We start from the raw sequence: 24,601 nt of genomic DNA on the forward strand, positions 1-24,601 counted from the left end.
CAAAAATCACATGCAAGATCACCCAGAAAGTTGTACTACTAGTACTAGTACTGCATGTTAGATGAAAAAACATGATCAAGATCGCCAAAAAGATCATCAAGAAGAGATATTTCCTGGACTGGCTTAACGAGGGATCCCGGAGAGGGGGGCTTGGACAGGGCGATGGCCTTGAGCTTATCTGCGGTAGTCTCGGCAGGGTGCTTGCACTTCTTCGTACCCTGAGCCTCGACGGTTTTGGCCAGAGGCATAAACATCACTTCGGCCGGTGCTCCAGGGTCCATCAAGAAATTGTCAAATAGAAATGAAAAAAATAAACCATAATCACAAACCCAAAAGAATAACAGAGAGGGAGTTATAGGATCAGTCGTCGGGTTGCAAGACCGGGCCTTGGCCAGAAGCAACACCATTTATGCGCTCACCTTTCCTTCTTTGGGAGAGAAGAACAATGGCAGAAGCGCGTTGGGGTTTTCTTTAAGAAATGAGGAACAAGATGAGGGAGAAGCGAGTTGGGGTTTTCTTCAAGAGAAGAAGCCGAGGGAGAAGATTGAAATGATGGTTGCTTCTGTTGGAAATATGCCCTAGAGGCAATAATAGAAGTATTATTATTATATTTCCTTGTTCATGATAATTGTCTTTTATTCATGCTATAACTGTATTATCCGGAAATTGTAATACACGTGTGAATACATAGACCACAATATGTCCCTAGTGAGCCTCTAGTTGACTAGCTCATTGTGATCAACAGATAGTCATGGTTTCCTGGCTATGGACATTGGATGTCGTTGATAACGGGATCACATCATTAGGAGAATGATGTGATGGACAAGACCCAATCCTAAGCATAGCACAAAGATCGTGTAGTTCATTTGCTAGAGCTTTGCCAATGTCAAGTATCTCTTCCTTTGACCATGAGATCGTGTAACTCCTGGATACCGTAGGAGTGCTTTGGGTGTATCAAACGTCACAACGTAACTGGGTGACTATAAAGGTACACTACAGGTATCTCCGAAAGTATCTATTGTTTTATGCGGATCAAGACTGGGATTTGTCACTCCGTGTAAACGGAGAGGCATCTCTGGGCCCACTCGGTAGGACATCATCATATGCGCAATGTGACCAAGGAGTTGATCACGGGATGATGTGTTACGGAACGAGTAAAGTGACTTGCCGGTAACGAGATTGAACAAGGTATTGGATACCGACGATCGAATCTCGGGCAAGTAACATACCGATAGACAAAGGGAATTGAATACGGGATCGATTGAGTCCTTGACATCATGGTTCATCTGATGAGATCATCGTGGAACATGTGGGAGCCAACATGGGTATCCAGATCCCGCTGTTGGTTATTGACCGGAGAACGTCTCGGTCATGTCTGCATGTCTCCCGAACCCGTAGGGTCTACACACTTAAGGTTCGATGACGCTAGGGTTATAAAGGAAGCTTGTATGTGGTTACTGAATGTTGGAGTCCTGGATGAGATCCCGGACGTCACGAGGAGTTCCGGAATGGTCCGGAGGTAAAGATTTATATATAGGAAGTCCTGTTTCGGCCATCGGGACAAGTTTCGGGGTCATCGGTATTGTACCGGGACCACCGGAAGGGTCCCGGGGGCCCACCGGGTGGGGCCACCTGCCCCGGGGGGCCACATCGGCTGTAGGGGGTGCGCCTTGGACTACATGGGCCAAGGGCACCAGCCCCAAGAGGCCCATGCGCCTAGGGAACCCTAGAGGGAAGAGTCCTCAAGGGGGAAGGCACCTCCGAGGTGCCTTGGGGAGGATGGACTCCTCCCCCCCTCTTGGCCGCCGCACCAGATGCCATCTGGAGGCTGGCCGCCGCCCCTTGGGGTGGGAAACCCTAAAGGGGGCGCAGCCCTCCCCTTCCCCTATATATATGAGGCCTAGGGGCTGCCCATAACACATGATTTGATCTCTCGTTGGTGCAGCCCTACCCCTCTCCCTCCTCCTCTTCTCCCGTGGTACTTGGCGAAGCCCTGCAGGATTGCCACGCTCCTCCACCACCACCACGCCGTTGTGCTGCTGTTGGATGGAGTCTTCCTCAACCTCTCCCTCTCTCCTTGCTGGATCAAGGCGTGGGAGACGTCACCGGGCTGTACGTGTGTTGAACGCGGAGGTGCCGTCCGTTCGGCACTTGATCATCGGTGATCTGAATCACGACGAGTACGACTCCATCAACCCCGTTCACTTGAACGCTTCCGCTTAGCGATCTACAAGGGTATGTAGATGCACTCCCCTTTCTACTCGTTGCTGGTCTCTCCATAGATAGATCTTGGTGTTACGTAGGAAATTTTTTGAATTTCTGCTACGTTCCCCAACAGTGGCATCATGAGCTAGGTCTATTGCGTAGATTCTTTGCACGAGTAGAACACAAAGTAGTTGTGGGCGTTGATGTTGTTCAATATGCTTACCGTTACTAGTCCAATCTTGTTTCGACGGTATTGTGGGATGAAGCGGCCCGGACCGACCTTACACGTACTCTTACGTGAGACAGGTTCCACCGATTGACATGCACTTGGTGCATAAGGTGGCTAGCGGGTGCCAGTCTCTCCCACTTTAGTCGGAACGGATTCGATGAAAAGGGTCCTTATGAAGGGTAAATAGCAATTGGCATATCACGTTGTGGTCTTGCGTAGGTAAGAAACGTTCTTGCTAGAAACCCATAGCAGCCACGTAAAACATGCAAACAACAATTAGAGGACGTCTAACTTGTTTTTGCAGGGTATGCTATGTGATGTGATATGGCCAAGAAGAATGTGATGAATGATATGTGATGTATGAGATTGATCATGTTCTTGTAATAGGATTCACGACTTGCATGTCGATGAGTATGACAACCGGCAGGAGCCATAGGAGTTGTCTTTATTTTTTGTATGACCTGCGTGTCATTGAAGAACGCCATGTAAACTACTTTACTTTATTGCTAAACGCGTTAGTCATAGAAGTAGAAGTAGTCGTTGGCGTGACAACTTCATGAAGACACGATGATGGAGATCATGATGATGGAGATCATGGTGTCATGCCGGTGACAAGATGATCATGGAGCCCCGAAGATGAAGATCAAAGGAGCTATATGATATTGGCCATATCATGTCACTACTCTATTTGATTGCATGTGATGTTTATCATGTTTATGCATCTTGTTTGCTTAGAACGACGGTAGTAAATAAGATGATCCCTTACAAAATTTCAAGAAGTGTTCTCCCCTAACTGTGCACCGTTGCTACAGTTCGTCGCTTCTAAGCACCACGTGATGATCGGGTGTGATGGATTCTTACGTTCACATACAACGGGTGTAAGACAGTTTTACACAGCGAAAACACTTAGGGTTAACTTGACGAGCCTAGCATGTGCAGACATGGCCTCGAAACACGGAGACCGAAAGGTCGAGCATGAGTCGTATAGTAGATACGATCAACATGGAGATGTTCACCGACGTTAACTAGTCCGTCTCACGTGATGATCGGACACGGCCTAGTTGACTCGGATCATGTAATCACTTAGATGACTAGAGGGATGTCTATCTGAGTGGGAGTTCATAAGATGAACTTAATTATCCTGAACATAGTCAAAAGACCTTTTGCAAATTATGTCGTAGCTCGCGCTATAGTTCTACTGTTTAGATATGTTCCTAGAGAAAAATATAGTTGAAAGTTGATAGTAGCGATTATGCGATCAGTAGAAAGCTTATGTCCTTAATGCACCGCTCAATGTGCTGAACCCCAAACGTCGTTTGTGGATGTTTCGAACATCGAACATACACGTTTTGATAACTACGTGATAGTTCAGTTAAACGGTTTAGAATTGAGGCACCGAAGATGTTTTTGAAACATCGCGAAACATATGAGATGTTTTGAGGGCTGAAATTGGGATTTGAGGCTCGTGCCCATGTCAAGAGGTATAAGACCTCCGACGATTTTCTTAGCCTGCAAACTAAGGGAGAAAAGCTCAATCGTTGAGCTTGTGCTCAGATTGTCTGAGTACAACAATCACTTGAATCGAGTGGGAGTTGATCTTCCAGATGAGATAGTGATGTTTCTCCAAAGTCATTGCCACCAAGCTGCAAGAGCTTCGTGATGAACTATAACATATCAGGGATAAATAAGATGATCCTTGAGGTATTCACGATGTTTGACACCGCGAAAGTAGAAATCAAGAAGGAGCATCAATTGTTGATGGTTGGTGAAACCACTAGTTTCAAGAAGGGCAAGGGAACAAAGGGATACTTCATGAAACGGCAATTCAGCTGCTGCTCTAGTGAAGAAACCCAAGGTTGAACCCAAACCCGAGACTAAGTGCTTCTGTAATAAGGGGAACAACCACTGGAGCAGCATTACCCTAGATACTTGGTAGATGAGAAGGCTGGCAAGGTCGATAGAAGTATATTGGATATACATTATGTTAATGTGTACTTTACTAGTACTCCTAGTAGCACCAGGGTATTGATACCGGTTCGGTTGCTAAGTGTTAGTAACTCGAAATAAAAGCTACGGCATAAACGGAGACTAGCTAAAGGTGAGCTGACGATATGTGTTGGAAGTGTTTCCAATGTTGATATGATCAAGCATCGCACGCTCCCTCTACCATCGAGTTTTGGTGTTTGCGTTGAGCATAGACATGATTGGATTATGTCTATCGCAATACGGTTATTCATTTAAAGAGAATAATGGTTACTCTAATTTTTGAATAATACCTTCAATGGTCTTGCACCTAAAGGAATGGTTTATTGAATCTCGGTCGTAGTGATACACATTTTCATGCCAAAAGATATAAGATAGTAATGATAGTACCACTTACTTGTGGCACTGCCATGTAAGTCGTAATGGTATAAAACGCATGAAGAAGCTCCATGTTGATGGATCTTTGGACTCACTCGGTTTTGAAAAGTTTGAGACATGCGAACCATGTCTATTGGTATATATGCATGAAGAAACTCCATGCAAATGGACCGTTTGAACTCACTTGATTTTGAATCACTTGAGATATGCAAATCATACCACATGGGCAAGATGACTGAAAAGCCTCGGTTTCAGTAAGATGGAACAAGATAGCAACTTGTTGGAAGTAACACATTTTGATGTGTGCAGTCCAATGAGTGCTGAGGCATGCAGTGAATATCGTTATGATCTTACTTCACAGATGATTCGAGTAGATGTTGAGAATATTTACTTGATGAAACACAAGTCTGAATTATTGAATGGTTCAAGTAATTTCAGAGTGAAGTAGAAGATCATTGTGACAAGAGGATAAAATGTCTATGATATGATCATAGAGATGAATATCTGAGTTACGAGTTTTGGCACACAATTAAGACATTGTGGAAATTGTTTCGCAATTAATACCGCCTGGAACACCATAGTGTGATGGTGTGTCCGAACATCATAGTTGCACCCTATTGGATATGGTGCGTACCATGATGTCTCTTATCGAATTACCACTATCGTTCATGGGTTAGGCATTAGAGACAACCACATTCACTTTAAATAGGGCACCACGTAATTCCGTTGAGATGACACCGTATGAATTATGGTTTAGAGAAACCTAAGTTGTCGTTTCTTAAAAGTTTGGGGCTGCGACGCTTATATGAAAAAGTTTCAGGTTGATAAGCTCGAACCCAAAGCGGACAAAATGCATCTTCATAGGACACCCAAAACAGTTGGGTATACCTCCTGTCTCAGATCCGAAAGCAATATGAATTGTTTCTAGAATCGGGTCCTTTCTCGAGGAAAGGTTTCTCTCGAAAGAGTTGAGTGGGAGGATGGTGGAGACTTGATGAGGTTATTGAACCATCTCTTCAACTAGTGTGTGGCAGGGCACAGGAAGATTGTTCCTGTGGCACCTACACCAATTGAAGTGGAAGCTTATGATATTGATCATGAAAACTTCGGATCAAGTCACTACCAAACCTCGTAGGACGACAAGGACACGTACTACTTCAGAGTGGTAAGGTGATCCTATCTTGAAGGTCATGTTGCTAGACAACAATGAACCTACGAGCTATGGAGAAGCGATGGTGGGCCCGAATTCCGACAAATGGTTAGAAGCCATGAAATCCGAGATAGTATCCATATATCAGAACAAAGCATGGACTTTGATGGACTTGCCCGATGATCGGCAATCCATTGAGATAAATGGATCCTTTAAGAAGAAGACGGACGTGGACGGTAATGTCACCGTCCATGAAGCTCGACTTGTGGCGAAGAATTTTTCACAAGTTCAAGGAGTTGACTACGATGAGATTTTCTCATCCGTAGCGATGCTTAAAGTCCGTCGGATTCATGTTAGCATTAGCTGTATTTATGAAATCTGGCAGATGGATATCAAAACGAGTTTCCTTACCAGTTTTCGTGAGGAAAGGTTGTATGTAATACAATCAGAAAGTTTTTGTCGATCCTAAGGATGCTAAAAGGTATGCTAGCTCCAGCAATCCTTCTAAGGACTGGAGTGAGCATCTCGGAGTTGGAATGTATGCTTTGATGATGATCAAAGATTTTGGGTTTGTACAAAGTTTATGAGAAACTTGTATTTCCAAAGAAGTGAGTGGGAGCACTATAGAATTTCTGATGAGTATATGTTGATCAGAAATGATGTAGAATTTCTAGAAAGCATATAGGGTTATTTGAAAGGTGTTTTTCAATAGAAAACCTGGATTAAGCTACTTGAACATTGAGCGTCGAGATCTATAAGGATAGATCAAAATGCTTAATAATACTTTCAAATGAGCACGTACCTTGACATGATCTTGAAGGTGTTCAAGATGGACCAGTCAAAGAAGGTGTTCTTGCCTGAGTTGTAAGGTACGAAGTTAAGACTTAAAACTCGACCACGGCAGAATAGAGAGAAAGGACGAAGGTCGTCCCCTATGCTTAAGACGTAGGCTCTTCAGTATGCTATGCTGTGTACCGCACCTGAAGTGTGCCTTGCCATGAGTCAGTCAAGGGGTACAAGAGTGATCCAAGAATGGATCACAGGACAGCGGTCAAAGTTATCCTTAGTAACTAGTGGACTAAGGAATTTTCTCGATTATGGAGGTGGTAAAAGAGTTCGTCGTAAAGGTTACGACGATGCAAGCTTGACACCTATCCTGATAGCTCTGAGTAGAGAGACCGGATACATATAATGGAGCAATAATTTAGGATAGCTCCAAGTAGAACAGTTGTTTGGAATAGCTCCAAATAGAGCGTGGTAGCTGCATCTAGGAGATGACATAGAGATTTGTAAAGCACACACGGATCTGAAAGGTTCAGACCCGTTGACTAAAACCTCTCTCACAAGCAACATGATCAAACATAAAACTCATTGAGTGTTAATCACATAGTGATGTGAACTAGACTACTGACTCTAGTAAACTCTTGGGTATTAGTCACATGGCGATGTGACCTGTGAGTGTTAATCACATGGCAATGTGAACTAGATTATTGACTCTAGTGCAAGTGGGAGACTGTTGGAAATATGCCCTAGAGGCAATAATAAAAGTATTATTATTATATTTCCTTGTTCATGATAATTGTCTTTTATTCATGCTATAACTGTATTATCCGGAAATCGTAATACACGTGTGAATACATAGACCACAATATGTCCCTAGTGAGCCTCTAGTTGACTAGCTCATTGTGATCAACAGATAGTCATGGTTTCCTGGCTATGGACATTGGATGTCGTTGATAACGGGATCACATCATTAGGAGAATGATGTGATGGACAAGACCCAATCCTAAGCATAGCACAAAGATCGTGTAGTTCATTTGCTAGAGCTTTGCCAATGTCAAGTATCTCTTCCTTTGACCATGAGATCGTGTAACTCCTGGATACCGTAGGAGTGCTTTGGGTGTATCAAACGTCACAACGTAACTGGGTGACTATAAAGATACACGACAGGTATCTCCGAAAGTATCTATTGTTTTATGCGGATCGAGACTGGGATTTGTCACTCCGTGTAAACGGAGAGGTATCTCTGGGCCCACTCGGTAGGACATCATCATATGCGCAATGTGACCAAGGAGTTGATCACGGGATGATGTGTTACGGAACGAGTAAAGTGACTTGCCGGTAACGAGATTGAACAAGGTATTGGATACCGACGATCGAATCTCGGGCAAGTAACATACCGATAGACAAAGGGAATTGAATACGGGATCGATTGAGTCCTTGACATCGTGGTTCATCCGATGAGATCATCGTGGAACATGTGGGAGCCAACATGGGTATCCAGATCCCGCTGTTGGTTATTGACCGGAGAACGTCTCGGTCATGTCTGCATGTCTCCCGAACCCGTAGGGTCTACACACTTAAGGTTCGATGACGCTAGGGTTATAAAGGAAGCTTGTATGTGGTTACTGAATGTTGTTTGGAGTCCTGGATGAGATCCCGGACGTCACGAGGAGTTCCGGAATGGTCCGGAGGTAAAGATTTATATATAGGAAGTCCTGTTTCGGCCATCGGGACAAGTTTCGGGGTCATCGGTATTGTACCGGGACCACCGGAAGGGTCCCGGGGGCCCACCGGGTGGGGCCACCTGCCCCGGGGGGCCACATCGGCTGTAGGGGGTGCGCCTTGGACTACATGGGCCAAGGGCACCAGCCCCAAGAGGCCCATGCGCCTAGGGAACCCTAGAGGGAAGAGTCCTCAAGGGGGAAGGCACCTCCGAGGTGCCTTGGGGAGGATGGACTCCTCCCCCCCTCTTGGCCGCCGCACCAGATGCCATCTGGAGGCTGGCCACCGCCCCTTGGGGTGGGAAACCCTAAAGGGGGCACAGCCCTCCCCTTCCCCTATATATATGAGGCCTAGGGGCTGCCCATAACACATGATTTGATCTCTCGTTGGTGCAGCCCTACCCCTCTCCCTCCTCCTCTTCTCCCGTGGTACTTGGCAAAGCCCTGCGGGATTGCCACGCTCCTCCACCACCACCACGCCGTTGTGCTGCTGTTGGATGGAGTCTTCCTCAACCTCTCCCTCTCTCCTTGCTGGATCAAGGCGTGGGAGACGTCACCGGGCTGTACGTGTGTTGAACGCGGAGGTGCCGTCCGTTCGGCACTTGATCATCGGTGATCTGAATCACGACGAGTACGACTCCATCAACCCCGTTCACTTGAACGCTTCCGCTTAGCGATCTACAAGGGTATGTAGATGCACTCCCCTTTCTACTCGTTGCTGGTCTCTCCATAGATAGATCTTGGTGTTACGTAGGAAAATTTTTGAATTTCTGCTACGTTCCCCAACAGCTTCATCCGTCCAACTTACTGCTGGAAAGGTGGGTGTTTTGTGATTTGACGGCTCATTGGGAATTATTACTACGTTTCAATCGGGGTAGTCTACCATGCAGTTGTGCACTCTAGTATGGAGTAATTTAGTGCATGGCAAGTGGACTCCGATGCTAGTTGTCCCACATGTCGGCAAAAGTGAGTAGCAAGGTTCCCGACGACCATCGAGGAGGATCCACACGGTAGAGCGTGTCCACTGTTTCTGAAAAACAAAAATGATTGCAGCGAGTGTTTCCACTCTTACGATGGAGGAGTAAGAAACACGGCAACCACTTGAACACGCAGTACTCCTACTAATAGGCATGTGCCATAATATTGTTGCTAGTGTAGTAAGATATGATGATAAAAAATGATGTTGCGCGCATGTCAACTATGAACATAATGTAACATGCCCCTTTTTTGACTGTCCGGTCGAGAATGAACAGTGAGATCAATGTTAACAGAACTAGGTCTACATCGCATGGAGAGTACGATGCTACAGTACTCCATGGAACATGAACCATATGAAGCATGAATCAGTGTTAGGTAGGGTGTATGAAGGGTCCATGGGAGAAAAAGTTCCCTTCTCGACCCACTTTTGGGTGTTTGGTAGAGTGCATGAAGGGTGCATGAGTCCACACTAGGTTAACACAAATACACTAGGAGCATGCAGAGCATGCATGAAGAGGGGTGCTGAGATGAGCATGCAGGAAGAGGGAACAACTATATTGAGATGAGAATGCAACCAAACACACCCGCATGCTTTGTGCTACAGTGATGATCTGCACCGTCTGAGTTTGATCCAACAGTCATGTTGCGCCAAGGGATGCCCATGTAGAGGACGCCTAAACACCACAAAAGTTCCTCTACTTCTCGAGGCGCACGACGTTGCTAATGTAGGGTGCCACCGCCCACAAAGCCCGCTCTCGGTCGACGAGCTCGTCAAAGACATCGTCCAATGGCACGAATGGATTTCGGTGATGAAGCCCTGAGAGGATTCGCCCGGCAACGGCGACGGCAATCCACAACCCCTCCATGTCTAGCTTCGCCCCCGCCATCACGCGGAGACGGCTCAGCTCCTCAGAGATATAGGTGAAGAAGGAGACCAGGTCAGGAAGTCGTAACTCGTTGAAGTTGATGGGGTGGTCGAACGGATTTAGCCCGACGACCGACATGGTCGCACTGGCACGACGATAGGCATCACGCAGCCGCAACACGTTGGCAACATGGTCCAGCAAGTAGTTGAGGCGATCCTGGACCTCGTCACAATCGGTCTGCTCGCGCTCCAGCCGGCTCGCCTGACCGCCTATCATATCTACCGCTTTCTGCAGCAATGTCGCGAACGCCTCGAGCATCTTTGTGGTGGACATCTACCACTTTTGAAGCTCCGTGAACTCCCGCACATAAAGGAGGAGCATGACACTCCTCTCCTCCTTGAGCTCACCGAGCTCCACGTCCTTGGACCTGAGCTCCGAATCCTTGGCATGGAGCTCCTATGTCAGGCACCTCACCTCAGAGTCCGTCATTGGGTGCGCCACCATGGAACCAGGTAGAAGCAATGGGGAGAGGAAGCAAAGGGGGTGAAATGGGTGAATGACAATGCAATCTACGGGAATGCGGAGGGAGCCAGCCGAGGAGCAGGGTGAATCTTTTGGTTTTCACCATGGGAAAACACCAGTCGACGACTTTTCATTTCATGGAGCAGCGGGTTTTGCACGCGGAGTCATCGTGACTAATTGTTATCGCGCCTGCTCCCGTCAATCAAAACAAAAACAAAAATCATGTCGCGCCTGCCGCACCCAAAGGCCCACCGGCAAGGAGAGAAAAAAATGGGTGAGGTAACTAATGTGGCGGCAGCCTAGCTAATCGGTCGCACTAGCCCAACTAGCTAGCCACCATGCTTCACTCACGTAGTCGGCAGGAAAGGTGGGTGATACGTCTCCAACGTATCTATAATTTATGAAGTATTCATGCTATTATATTATCCAACGTAGAAGTTTTATATACATTTATATGCTATTTTATATGATTTTTGGGACTAACCTATTAACCTAGAGCGCAGTGCCAGTTTCTGTTTTTCCTTGTTTTCGAGTTTTACAGCAAAGGAATACCAAATGGAGTCCAATTGACGTGCCAATTTTTGATGATTTTTTATGGACCAAAAGAAGCCCCTGGAGTAAAAGAGTTGGGCCAGAAGAGTCCCGGGTTGTCCATGAGGGTGGGGGGCGCGCCCACCCCCCTGGGCATGGGCCCCTATCTCGTGGACGATTCGGAGACCCCCCTGACATGAGACCGACGCCAAAAATCCCTATAAATACATAAACCTCCGGAAAATAACCTAGATCGGAAGTTCCGCCTCCGCAAGCCTCTGTAGCCACGAGAAATCAATCTACGCCCTCTCTAGCACCCTGCCGTAGAGGGCCATCATCACCGGAGGCCATGGAGGAGGATCCCGGAGGGGCCATCATCACCATGAAGGCCAAGGACCAGAGGGAGAACCTCTCCCCATCCAGGGGGAGGCCATGAAGGAGGAAGCACAAGGGGGAGAACCTCTCCTCCTCTCTCTTGGTGGCGCCGGAGTGCCATCGGGAGGGGAATCATCGCCGCGGTGATCGTCTTCATCAACATCACCATCATCATCACCATCCTCATCTCTTTTATGCGGTCCACTCTCCCGCACCCTGCTGTAATCCCTACGTGAACATGGTGCTTTATGCCACATATTATGATCCAATGATGTGTTGCCATCCTATGATGTTTTGAGTAGATATCTTTTGTCTTTGGGTCGATTGATGATCTAGATTGGTATGAGTTGTATGTTTTATTTTGGTGCTGTCCTATGGTGCCCTCCGTGTCGCGCAAGCGTGAGGGATTCCCACTGTAGGGTGCTGTAATATGTCCATGGTTTACTTATTGTCTCTGTTGCGTGGGTGACTGAAACACAAACACGGATAAGTGGATCATGGCGTATGGTAATAAAGAGGACTTGATGCTTTAGTGCTATGGTTGGGTTTTACCTTAATGATCTTTAGTAGTTGCGGATGCTTGCTAGAGTTCCAATCATAAGTGCATATGATCCAAGATGAGAAAGTATGTTAGCTTATGCCTCTCCATCATATGAAATTGCAATGACGACTACTGGTCTTGTTAACAATTGCCTAGGATAATTCCGCACACCGATCCATCATTATTCCACACTCGCTATTTATAATATTTAGTAATATATTCTAACTTTATGGTAACAACACCTACTTTTATACTTTAGCTCTCTGATATCATGCAAAGTTATCCTCTTCATACCCACAACATAGTTCTATTTCCCGTATCTAGTTGGAAGCAAACGTTCGGTGTACGTAGAGTTGTATCAGTGGCAGATAGGACTTGAGAGAATATTGATATTACCTTTAGCTCCTTGTGGGTTCGACACTCCATACTTATCACTTACACCTTTAGAAATTCCTACGATGATTCCCTGCACTTGGGGATTATCAAGCTCTTTTGTGGCGCCGTTACCGGGGAGCAATAGCGTGGGGTTGATATTCTCGTGCGTGCTTGTTTGCTTTCTTCACTAAGTAGATTTTGTTTTTCCTTTTTGTTTCTATTTAGTTGTGGGTGAAACATACAAAAACATTTTAAAGAATGAAAATACAAAAAAATATTACTTGCCTCTCATGCCTAAAAAAGTTTTTCAAAAAGAGAAGTGATTGGAAAGTTATGCATTGAAGAAGTGAGGGTGGACCTTGAGCACTTGTGTTCATGCTCACGGAAACAATGTAGAATTTTTCATGGGAGTTTCTCTGTAAATAATTATCCCCTTGTATATATCCATTGTATTATAAAAATAATGTGCCAAGCTTTGGTTTTAGGAAGATTAGATTGCTTGTTTACTATGTGCAGAACAAAAACAGAAACTTTGGCTGTAGTGCGTGATTTCACATTTTTTACTGGAAGGTCAAATGGGTCTGTATTTTTTTTGCAAATTACTTCTGTACAAATTTTTCAAATTTTCATATTTATTTCATAATTTTTGGAGTTATAGAAGTTTACTAAACTTCCAGATTACTATAGACTGTCCTGTTTTTGACAGATTCTGTTTTCGCGTGTTGTTTGCTTGTTTTGATGAATCTATGGCTAGTAGCGGGGGGGGGGGGGGTATGAACCATAGAGAAGTTCGAATACAATAGTTTTAACACCAATATAAATAAAAAATGAGTTCATTACAGTACCTTAAAGTGGTAGTTTGCTTTATTACACTAACGGATCTCAGAAAGTTTTTGTTAAAGTTTTGTGTGGATGAATTGTTCGAAGATCGAGGAGCTATCAATATGAGAAGAATAAAGAGAGGCAAGAGTTAAAGCTTGGGGATGCCCAAGGCACCCCAAGTAAATATTTTAAAGTATACTCAAGCATCTAAGCTTGGGGATACCCCGGTTTTTGTTTTGTTCACATGATTTGTGTCCTTTGTGTTTTTGTTTTTTTCCTTTAAGAACCATGCTAGTATGAGTTATACCTTCACTGATTTATAGAATACTTCATGTGTTTCACTTATATCTTTTAAGTATGATCTTATAGAATTGCTCTTTGTGCTTCACTTAAATCTTTTGAGTATGGTTTTATAGAATGCTTCGTGTGCTTCACTTACATATTTTGAGCTTGAATATTGGTTAGTCTATATTAATTGTAGAATTCTCCATGAACTTCACTTATATCTTTTGGAGTATGAATAATACTATCATCTAAAGTGGGTTTGGAAGAGTGTCAACTTTAGGAATTAGTGATCCCACTATTCTGAATGAGAAGAATTTTGCTTATGTGGAGAGTAGAAAAATTTCTATGCTTGTAGATCATGAAAATAATGCTTTATGTGATGGTTATATTGTTGAATTCATTCGTGATGCTACTGAAAATTATTATGAGGGAGTAATTTATGCTTGTAGGAGTTGCAATAATACCAAGTTTGCTCTCTATGTGCTTAAAGTTTTGAAGTTATACTTGTTTTGCCTTCCTATGCTAGTTGATTCTTGTTCCTATAAATTATGTGCTCATAAAATCCCAGGCATAGGAAGTGGGTTAGATTTAAATGTGCTAGTCATATTATTCATGATGCTCTCTCTATGTTTCAATTCTTTTCTTTTATGTGAGCATCATTGAAATCATCATGCATAGCTAAAAGGCATTAAAGAAAAGCGCTTGTTGGGAGACAACCCAATATCTACCATTTCTATATTTGTGTGTTTACATGATTAAGATATTGTAGTAATCACGTTTTATAGCTTTTGTTTCAATAAATTGCCAAGTAAGATCTTTGGGAAGACTTGGGTGAAAGTTAATGTGATCTTGCTGTAAAAAACAGAAACTTTGCGCTCACGGAATTTGCTGCCATTTTTTTTACATAAGAGTGCTTTTGAGTTGATTCTTTTTTGCATAAGATTAATAGACAAATTACTCACGTCCACCAGTTTATTTCATAATTTTTGGAGTAGCAGAAGTATGGTTGTTGTTCAGATCATTACAGACTGTTCTGTTTCTGACAGATTCTGTTTTCATTGCATAGTTTGCTTGTTTTCTAGTTTCTATGGCTTATATTTCTGAATATAAATTGTAGAAATGATATGGTACAGTAGGGATTGTGTGAGAACAATTATGAAACTTGTCTTTGACAGTATCGAAGTGAATGGTTTACTCTTTATCATATTAACCTATCTCACGAAGTTCCGTTAAGTTTTATGTGATTGAAGTTTTCAAGCTTTGGGTGAGATATCGATATGAGGAGAATAAGGAGTGGAAAGACCCTAAGCTTGGGGATGCCCAAGGCACCCCAAGGTAATATTCAAGGAAGACTCAAGCGCCTAAGCTTGGGGATGCCTAGGAAGGCATCCCCTGTTTCGTCTTCAAAACTATCGGTATACCTTACTCGGAGCTATATTTTTATTCGTCACATGATATGTGTTTTGCTTGGAGCGTATTTTAAATTTTACTTTCTGTTTTAATAAAATCATTGGATCTAAAATCTTGAATGAAAAATAATCCTCCCATGGCTAGTTAATTATTTGACTACTCAGTGTTCTTCACTTATATCTCTTTGGAGTAGTTTGTCATTTACTCACGCGCTTCACGTATATCCTATGAGTAAATGGTTGAATGAATTGAATATTATAAATCTGAATTTATTATGTTTCATATGATTATACCGTAATGACTTCACATAGAATAAGTATAGGTAGTAAACTTACTGAAAGTTAGCAAATGCAGAATTGGTCACTTGAACAATTCATGAAAGAATATTGAAGGAAGAGAGATTTCACATATAAATATACTATCTTGGACATCTTTTGTAATTGTGAGCACTCATTAAAATATGGCATGCTAAAAGGTTGATGTTGGACAAGGAAGACAACTTAATGGGATACGTTTTCCTATATCCGAAACGTTATATTGTCTTGTATCATCCAACATGTTAAGCTTGCCTTTCCCTCTCATGCTAGCCAAATTCTTTGCACCAAGTAGAAATACTACTTGTGCTTCCAAATATCCCTTAAACTAGTTTTTCCATGAGAGTCCACCATACCTACATATGGATTGAGTAAGATCCTTCAAGTAAGTCGTCATCGGTGCGTGCAATAAAAATTGCTCTCTAAATATGTATGATCTATTAGTGCAAAGAAAATAAGCTTTGTATGAACTTGTGATAGTGAAGAAATAAAAGCGACGGACTACATAATAAAGGTCTCTATCACAAGAAGCAATATAAAGTGACATTCTTTTGCATTAAGATTTTGTGCATCCAACCTTAAAATTGCATGATAACCTCTGCTTCCCTCTGCGAAGGGCCTATCTTTTACTTTTATCTTCTACCCTTATACAAGAGTCATGGTGATCATCACCTTTCCTTTTTACACTTTTTCCTTTGGCAAGCACTTTGTGTTGGAGCGATCCGGATATATATATCCACTTGGATGTAGGTTTTCATAAAGTATTATTGTTGACATTACCCTTGAGGTAAAAGGTTGGGAGGCAAAACTATAAGCCTCTATCTTTCTCTGTGTCCGATTAAAACTTTGAACCCATAAATATCACAGGAGTGTTAGCAATTGTGAAAGACTATATGATAGTTGAGTGTGTGGGATTTGCTAAATCAAAGCTCTTACATAGACCCTTCCTGAAAATAAGATGAATTGCAATTGTTTGATGACTAAGAGCACTGTTTGTTAGTTTTCAAGAAAGTTTATGATCTATACTTTAACATGTGAATAGTTTGTTACTTGATCATGAAAAGTTTTATGAGATGAGCTACTGTTATGACATATAATGATGCTAGAAAAGGTGATTGAAATTATCATTGATAAAACTTGTGCACCTGCTAGCATTCACACTTCATAAATTATTTCTTTTATCATTTACCTACTCGAGGACGAGTAGGAATTAAGCTTGGGGATGCTGATACGTTGTGACTATGAACAGTAGGGTAAAACCTCACTGCAACTTTTATAGATAAAAGAGCAAAGTAACAAGTAGTCTTATAGGCTTGAGGTAAGCCTTAAGAAGAAAAAACTAAAGAAAAGAAAGGAAGAAAAAAGAAAGAAAAGGAAGAGAAAAAGAAAAGAAGAAGCCTAGAAAAGAAAAGAAATTACAATAGGGCTTCTAGCCAATCAGAGAATTGTCTCTCATGCTTTTTCTTCATTCTGAATCTTAGAAGCTTGAGTTACTCCAGGAAAATGAACTTCCATCCTTCGAATGATGGTGCAATGTTTTCAAAAATCTTGTTGTTTCTGGTTATCCAGATGGCCCATGATCTAAGAATGATGATCTCCATGTAAAAAGGGTAATTTATTTTGTCCTTGAGATCTTGGAATGCTTCTAACACTCACAAGTTTGGTGTTCTTGTTGGACATATAAAGTCCCAGCATTGCTGAACAAAGGGACAACCCCATAAAATATGATGTAGTGTTTCTTCCTGTTGACATCCTCTTACTGCACAGTTGTATGCCTCCAACACAAAGCTCTTTCTTCTAAGCAGATTCCTTGTGTTGACTCTGTCGTGGAGCAGTTGCCAGAAGAATACTTTGTGTTTTGGCTGACATGAACTTTGCCAAATCCAGTTGAAGTGTGGAGGAGTTTGCTTGTGTCCAATTAAAATTCTATATGCTTTGATGGATGAATAGAATTCATTCCCCCAAATGTAACTCCATGTGTCCGAAGACTCCAAAAATTCAGATTGTCTCATAGATATGCAAATATCCTCCATTTGTAAAAATTCCTCATATGCCTCTGTTGTCAGTGGTAGATAGAAAAGATCCTGTAGGTATTCAGTCCGCAACACTTGTTGGATGTTCAACTATGGATTTCTCACAAAGGAGTATAAGTGGTGGAATTTGTGTTTGAGTATTGCCTGATGCCATAGATCATCCCAAAGAAATGCACTGACACCATCTCCCACATTGCATCTAGCAATAGCTTTGTATTGATCAATGAGAGCTAAGTTGGATTTCCACCAAAATGATCCTACCATGCTGTCTCCTGGTAATTTCCCATCACTGTAGTAAGTTTCCCAAATCAGGTTGACCCAAGGTATATCATGTCTGTTGAAGAATTTGTGTAGATTCTTCATGAGCAGAGTTTTGTTGTGTGTGTAGATATCTAATACTCCTAGACCTCCCTGTTCCTTGGGCCTACACACAGTGTGCCAAGCCACCAATGCAGGTCTACGGTCCTCCATGTCAGGGCCTCTCCAAAGACAGTGCCTCAAGAATTTTATTATCTGTTTCTTTATTGTAATAGGGATGTCCAGACAACTCAAGAAGAAGACTGATAATGATGTGAGCACTGATTTGACCAGGAGCAATTTGCCTGCTTGAGTCATGAAAATAGAAATACCTGCCAGTCTCTTTGCAATCCTGTTAACAAGAGGGAGACATTGTTTCATAGTTGGGTTATATATTCCCAATGGAAGGCCAATGTAAGTAAAAGGGAATTGCCCTCTGGCACACTGAAGTGTGTTTGTAAAAAGTTCTACCCTGTCCACAGAAATGTTTAAAGGGACCATGAATGACTTCCCATAATTCACTTTGAGCCCTGTTGCAGAAGCAGAAGTATTGAGTAAGGCCTTCAGAAAAAACAGCTACCTAGTATCTGCTTGCATAATCACCCAAGTGTCATCTACATATTGGACTATTGGGAAGTGAGGGCAAGAGTTGACTTGAAGTGGTGCCGTGAGTAGGTTTAACCTCATGGCTTTGTTAAGAATAGATTGCAACAGATCGGCAGCAAGCACAAAAATTAAAGGAGAGTATGGGTCCCCCTATCTCACTCCTCTTCTGATGTAAACTTTTTTCCCAGGTACTCCATTCAACAATGCAGATGATGATGCAGTTGAAAATAAAGCTTTCATCCATGAAATCCATTTATTTCCAAAGCCTTTAGCTCTAAAGATATCAAAGATTGCTTCATGCTCAATTGTATCAAATGCCTTTTCAGAATCCAGTTTAATTACTAAGATTTCCTCCCTAGACTTATGGCATTGGTGAATATACTCATAAGCCCATCCTAGGCAATCCTGAATCACTCTATCTTTAAGGAAGCCATATTGGTTGATATGCACCATTTGAAGAATAACTCTTTGCAATCTATTGGCCAACAATTTTTTAATGATCTTTAGCACTCCATTGAGCAAAGAAATTGGCCTAAAGTCATTTGGAGAAAGAGGCACTTCCTTTTTGGGAATTAGAGTGATGAATGATGTGTTGATACTCTCAAGGTTTACATTCCCAACATGAAAAGCCATGATAAGCTCAGTAACATCTGTCTTGATGATATCCCAACAACTTTTGATAAACTCATTACTAAATCCATCTGGGCCTGGTGATTTATCTGCTGGCAGGTTTTTTACCACATCATCTATTTCTTCTGGTGTAAAAGGCTTTTCCAAATCAATGAATATATGCGGGTCCACTGTGTTTTCATACAAATCATTTAGATCAAAATGCATGGAATGCCCATTGGACTGTCCCAATCTATTTTTAAAAGCCTCCCATAAGATTGCTGCCTTGCCTTCATGATCTGTGACTTCAACTTGATCCTTGTTTAAAAGCATGGCAATTTTATTGTGTCTATGATTAATTGAAGCTTTTGTATGAAAGAATTTTGTGTTCTCATCTCCAAAACTTCACCCCTTTAATTTTACCTCTCTGTTTTCAATATATCTTCTGATTGTTCAGCACAGTTAACAAGAAATCCTATAGCATGTTTCTACAATTATTTTCAAATACTTATAGATCCCTCTATTCCTCAATCAAGTCCCACAGGAAGATACAATCATTTAGCTCTGCAATCTGTTTCTTATGACAAGATAAGTTTTTTGCCCACAGCTTGAGTGCTCTTCTGACATTTTTGAACTTTGCATTTAGCTTCTTTGCACAGTTAGTGTGACCCACTGGAATGTTCCATGCAGCATGAACCACTTGTTCGAAGGAGCTGTGGTTGAGCCACTAATTTTCAAATCTGAACACTTTGGATTTTGGAATATTTGTTCCAATTTTAATCATGCAAGGAAGGTGATCAGAAATTGGTTTAGCCATGGGAAGTGCAATGGAGTCTGGGTAGCTGGTCATCCAAGCAGCAGAGGTGAAAAACCAATCTAACTTCTCCAGGAGGGGACTGTCCTGCATGTTACTCCAACTAAACTATCTGCCTTTTAGAGGTAGTTCAATCAAACCAAGTTCACTAATAGCTTCATTAAACATAAGCATTTCATTGACATCACCCCCAGGTTTGTTTCTGTCCTCAGGTTTTCTAATGAAGTTAAAGTCCCCCATGATAATCCAATCCACATCATTAGACATCTGAATATTACCAAAACATTCAATGAACTCAATCTTATCCTCATGATTGCAAGGGCCATAGATGTTTGTGAGAATCCAAGACTTGGATGAAGTGTTGCATGTAAACTGAATGGATAAAGAAATTTTGTTTTGAAATATCAACTCTCCAGTGAATAAAGCTCCATTTCATGCAGTGAGGATACAACCAGATGCCCCAATGGAAGGTAAGTATTCAAATTTATTAAATCTCTATGGACAAACTTTATGTATATATGTTAAATCAAAGTGATCTCTCTTTGTTTCCTGTAAACACACAATCCCAGCAGCACTTTCTTCCACTTTTTGTCTGATAGCCAACCACTTATCTAAAGAATTTATACCTCTTACATTCCAGTTTAGTATATTTCAGGTTCTATTGTTATTCATTTAAAACCAAAGATATGTGTATTTGTACACCAAGGTCCATCCCCTGTTGGCTATCCCAAAGTTTAATGTATTTGTGGTACAAATAGATAACAGAGCTCATACAAGTAGGAACTTCAATCAAGCATTGCACTGAAACAGGTGAGAGCCAAAGCCAAAGCAACAAGTAATGAAGGACAAGAACTTTGAGAGCATCAGCTAAAGCAGAAGTCACTCCCACAATAGGGTACCATAGTTTACACTTCAACCGATTACAGCCAACAAACAAAAGATGCCTCCCAGGGCAATCATCCACTGTGAAACAAGTTCTGGTATTAAAGTTCACTGCAAACATATAGCAGGTATTCTCCAAAAAAGAACAGCAGGACACTCTGCTATTCAAACCAAGCTGGTGGGAACGCCTCATCATCACACAATCTTTGTTTTAGGAGCCTCTCCTGTGGCCTTGGACACCTTGGCCACCTCCTCCTGCCCCTTCTTTTTAGGCTTCTTGGACAACTTTTCTTGTAGTTCATCCTCAGCAACCTTACAGAAAGATTTAGTCAGGTTTTTAACCACTGAATTCTGAATAACTGGAGGGATAGCATTACATGGCAAACAAGATTTAGCATCACATGATTTTCTTATATAACCCTTATTATCCTTTTTAATCTTGTCACTCCTTCTTACCTCAGTTTCAACCATAGGTTCTTTTTCCATTCTTTTCCTTGAAATAGCTTCACCAAGTGGGAGTATTTTATTTGGAGAGACTTGCTTAAGAGGACTATCTGCCCCACTAGAAGAGTGAGCTGCAGGGCTAACTCCTTCATTTTCCTTTCTCTGTCCTAGCAAGAAATCTTTACAGGTTGGTGCCTGGGAAGTAGCACATCCATCAGGTATATGAAAAAGCATAGTTTCCTCTTGTTCACAATTAGCAGTCAACAGTTTCCACACATTAGATTTGAGCAAATGCATTGTCCAACCAAACTTATCAGGTGTCAACAACAAATAAATTATGAAGTTGAACCAACTTACTGGAATTTCAATTTTGAAAGTGTTTGCAGTTCCTTGGGTTGCTGGTGCAAAATGCTGAATCCAGAGATCCTATCCTTCTTCAGACATTAAATGTGAGTCATCAATAATTTCCAAAGCATGATTTTTAGCCAGTGCATGTAAATCAAACACAGTAGGAGAACCTGGCAAGGAAAATGATCCATAATTACCTTTCTTACTGAAGTCTGATGAGGTGCCTACATGAGGGATTTGGACATCATCTTTGCCCTTGACATCTGGAAGCAGAGCCTGTGGTGCAGTGACAGTTACTCCATCCAAAGTGCTGACAGCAGCAACATATGGTGCAGAAATTGTTTCAGCACTTGGAATGTCTTTCACAACCTCATTCTGTCTGTCCATGGCCATCTCAGGAACAGAAGTGCCAGTAACTTCATTATCTCTTCCTTCCTTGTGCATATATGTCACGGGGACTTGTTGTAGGTCAAATTGGAGCTCTGAATCAACATTCTGAACTACCAAAGCAGGCTCCAAGACCACAATCTGCAGTTGTAAATTATCCACATTGTTTTGTGGCACCTGAAGATCCTCCTCTTCTTCAACAACATTATAGGCCAAGGCAATGTTGAGAAGCCCTTGACCAATTTGTGGCACTGGAACTCCCTGATTAACCTCTTCACTAGCAGAGTGGGTAATTGAATATAGGCCATCAGATAAGGAAACAGTTGTGGTAATGCTACTGTTTGGAGCCCCTTCTTCTAGTAATGCAGGTGTCACATCCCTAGCTTCTGGTACTGCATGGTGTTTGCATCCTGTTGCATCATGTTTAAATTCTATTTAAATTGAAATGGGGACTGATCAAACCCTAGCACCAGATCAAATCAAATAGGTTCAACATAAAATCACTTTCAATGAACCTGAAATGCCCTTCTAAAATGTTCATCATCTTTGCCTTGGTCTTAAACCTCTGACAAAAATGGTGCACAATTTTCTAGGTCATCCTAAGGTCACTGAATTAAATCATAAGTATTTGAATTTGGACATTTAAATTCTATAAAATATTTTAAATGTCCAAATACTCCTAAACTGAAATGTTCCATGTTGGATATATTCTATATAGTGGGCATGTGCAGTTTAGTGATTTTTGAAAGGGTCTAGGTATTTTTAGAAAAGCCCTAAAGATTACAGAATAAATAGAAAACAGAAATAAAAGGGAGAGAGAGCAAACTTACCTGGACTTACCTGCAACCCACCTGGCCCAGCACTGTAGCAGCCCAGCCCAAAGGGGCAGCACCGTCTTCTTCCTCCTCTGCCAGGAGGACAAACAGGTGCGTGGCGAGCGTCGACACTGCCCCGGCCACCTCCTGCTTTCCCGACCCCTCCTAGCGACGCCACGACGACGCCCCGTGTCCCCTCGCTCCTCTCCCTCTCTCGCTCTCTCTCGTCCCCATCCCCTGCCCTGGCTCTCTCCCTCGCACGCACCGAACGCAGCCACTGCCGCCGCTCGCCATGGGCTGCGCCCACTGCCATCCCCTCGCCCCCTCGACGCATCCAGAAGCTTCGCTGCAACGCCCGAAGTCTCCAAGCTGAGCGCTCGAGCCCGTACGCGCTGCATCGCCGGCATCGGCTTCATCTTCTTCCTCGGGCTCCGACGAACACCGTCGCCGCCCCGCCGTCTGCAGGCCTTCCCCGAGCCCCTCGAGCCTCCCGTACGAAGCACTGTGAGCTCCTGCATCTAAACCCCCTCTTCCCGAGCTCGATTATGCCCCGTAGCCGTCGCCCCCTTGCCGACTGAATCGCGCTGCCGCCTGGCCTCGTCGCCGACGTGGCTCCGGTGACCAATTGGTCATGTGCGTGTGCCGTTGCGCTCGTAGCAACGCCTAGTGCCTCTCTAGCCTGCTACTTTTCTCAAACGCAAGCCATAGCGCCAAACCCGCCACCACCCGAACTCCGGCCGCCGCCGTCGACCCCGGCCTTCCTACGCCCAGCTGCGTGCACCCCTGGATGTGAGCGAGTGAGGGCTTCCTTGTGGTGCCCGCAGCACGTCCAGCCGCTGCCCGTAGCGCGTTCCCGAGCGTCGCCACCGTGTTCGCGTGCTCGCCGGCGTTCAACTCCGGCGTGCTGACGTGGCAGCGTCATTAGCAGCTAATGGCGCCACTAATTGAACCCACACCCACTGACATATGGGCCCCACTGCCTAATTAACCCTGATTTAGTTTTGTTTAGATTAAACTAACCCGGTAGGCCCCACAGGTCAGTTTGACCTGGCCACGTCACTTGTTGACCTGACCCCACAAGTCTGTGACCCAGACATCATTGTGTCACTGACCAGTGGTCCCCACTGGTCAGGTTTGACCTGGACGGCGCCTGTTGAACTGCTGAGGTCAGCATGATGCAATGCTGACGCAGTAATAGGTTTTTCTGGATTTATTCTTACTCAGGAAATTCCAGAAAATAGTGCTAACTTCTAAAAATCATAGAAAAATAACCGTAGCTCAGAATGAAATAAGTTATATATGAAAAATGATCAGAAAAATCCAATCTATCCATCTGTACTGGTTTCATGCATGTTTAAACAACTTAACATTGCTGTTTAGATCAAAACATGATAATGCACTACTTAATTTCATAATTTGAATTTGGGATTGAACCTTTGGTTCAAAATGACCCAAGCACATCTGGTTGTAGTTGCATTAGGCCAACACACTCATATTTCCATGTCATGATCATGCATCATATTGTGCATTGCATTGATTGTGTTTCCTTCTCTGTTGTCGGTATTTGTCCCCTCTCAGTAGACGATGTACCGACGATGAGTTCGATGACACCGATGAAGAACTATACTATCTTCAGAAGTGCCAGGCAAGCAAAAACCCCTTGTTCATTCCGATACAATCCCACTCTCTCGCTTCTGCTCTCTTTTTACTGCATTAGGACAACCACGATACATGTGTTACATGCTGCGGTAGTTGAACCCCTTTATCCTCTGCATGACCTGTCATTGCCATAGTAAATAGATGAAACCCACTAGCATGAGTAGGAGTTGTTTGAGCCCTGATGTGCCTACTCATTCATGTTTGTTTGTCATGCCTGCTACTGCTTAGAGTTGAGTCAG

This window comes from Triticum aestivum, chromosome 1B, assembly GCF_018294505.1.
Source record: "Triticum aestivum cultivar Chinese Spring chromosome 1B, IWGSC CS RefSeq v2.1, whole genome shotgun sequence".
NCBI lineage: Eukaryota > Viridiplantae > Streptophyta > Magnoliopsida > Poales > Poaceae > Triticum > Triticum aestivum.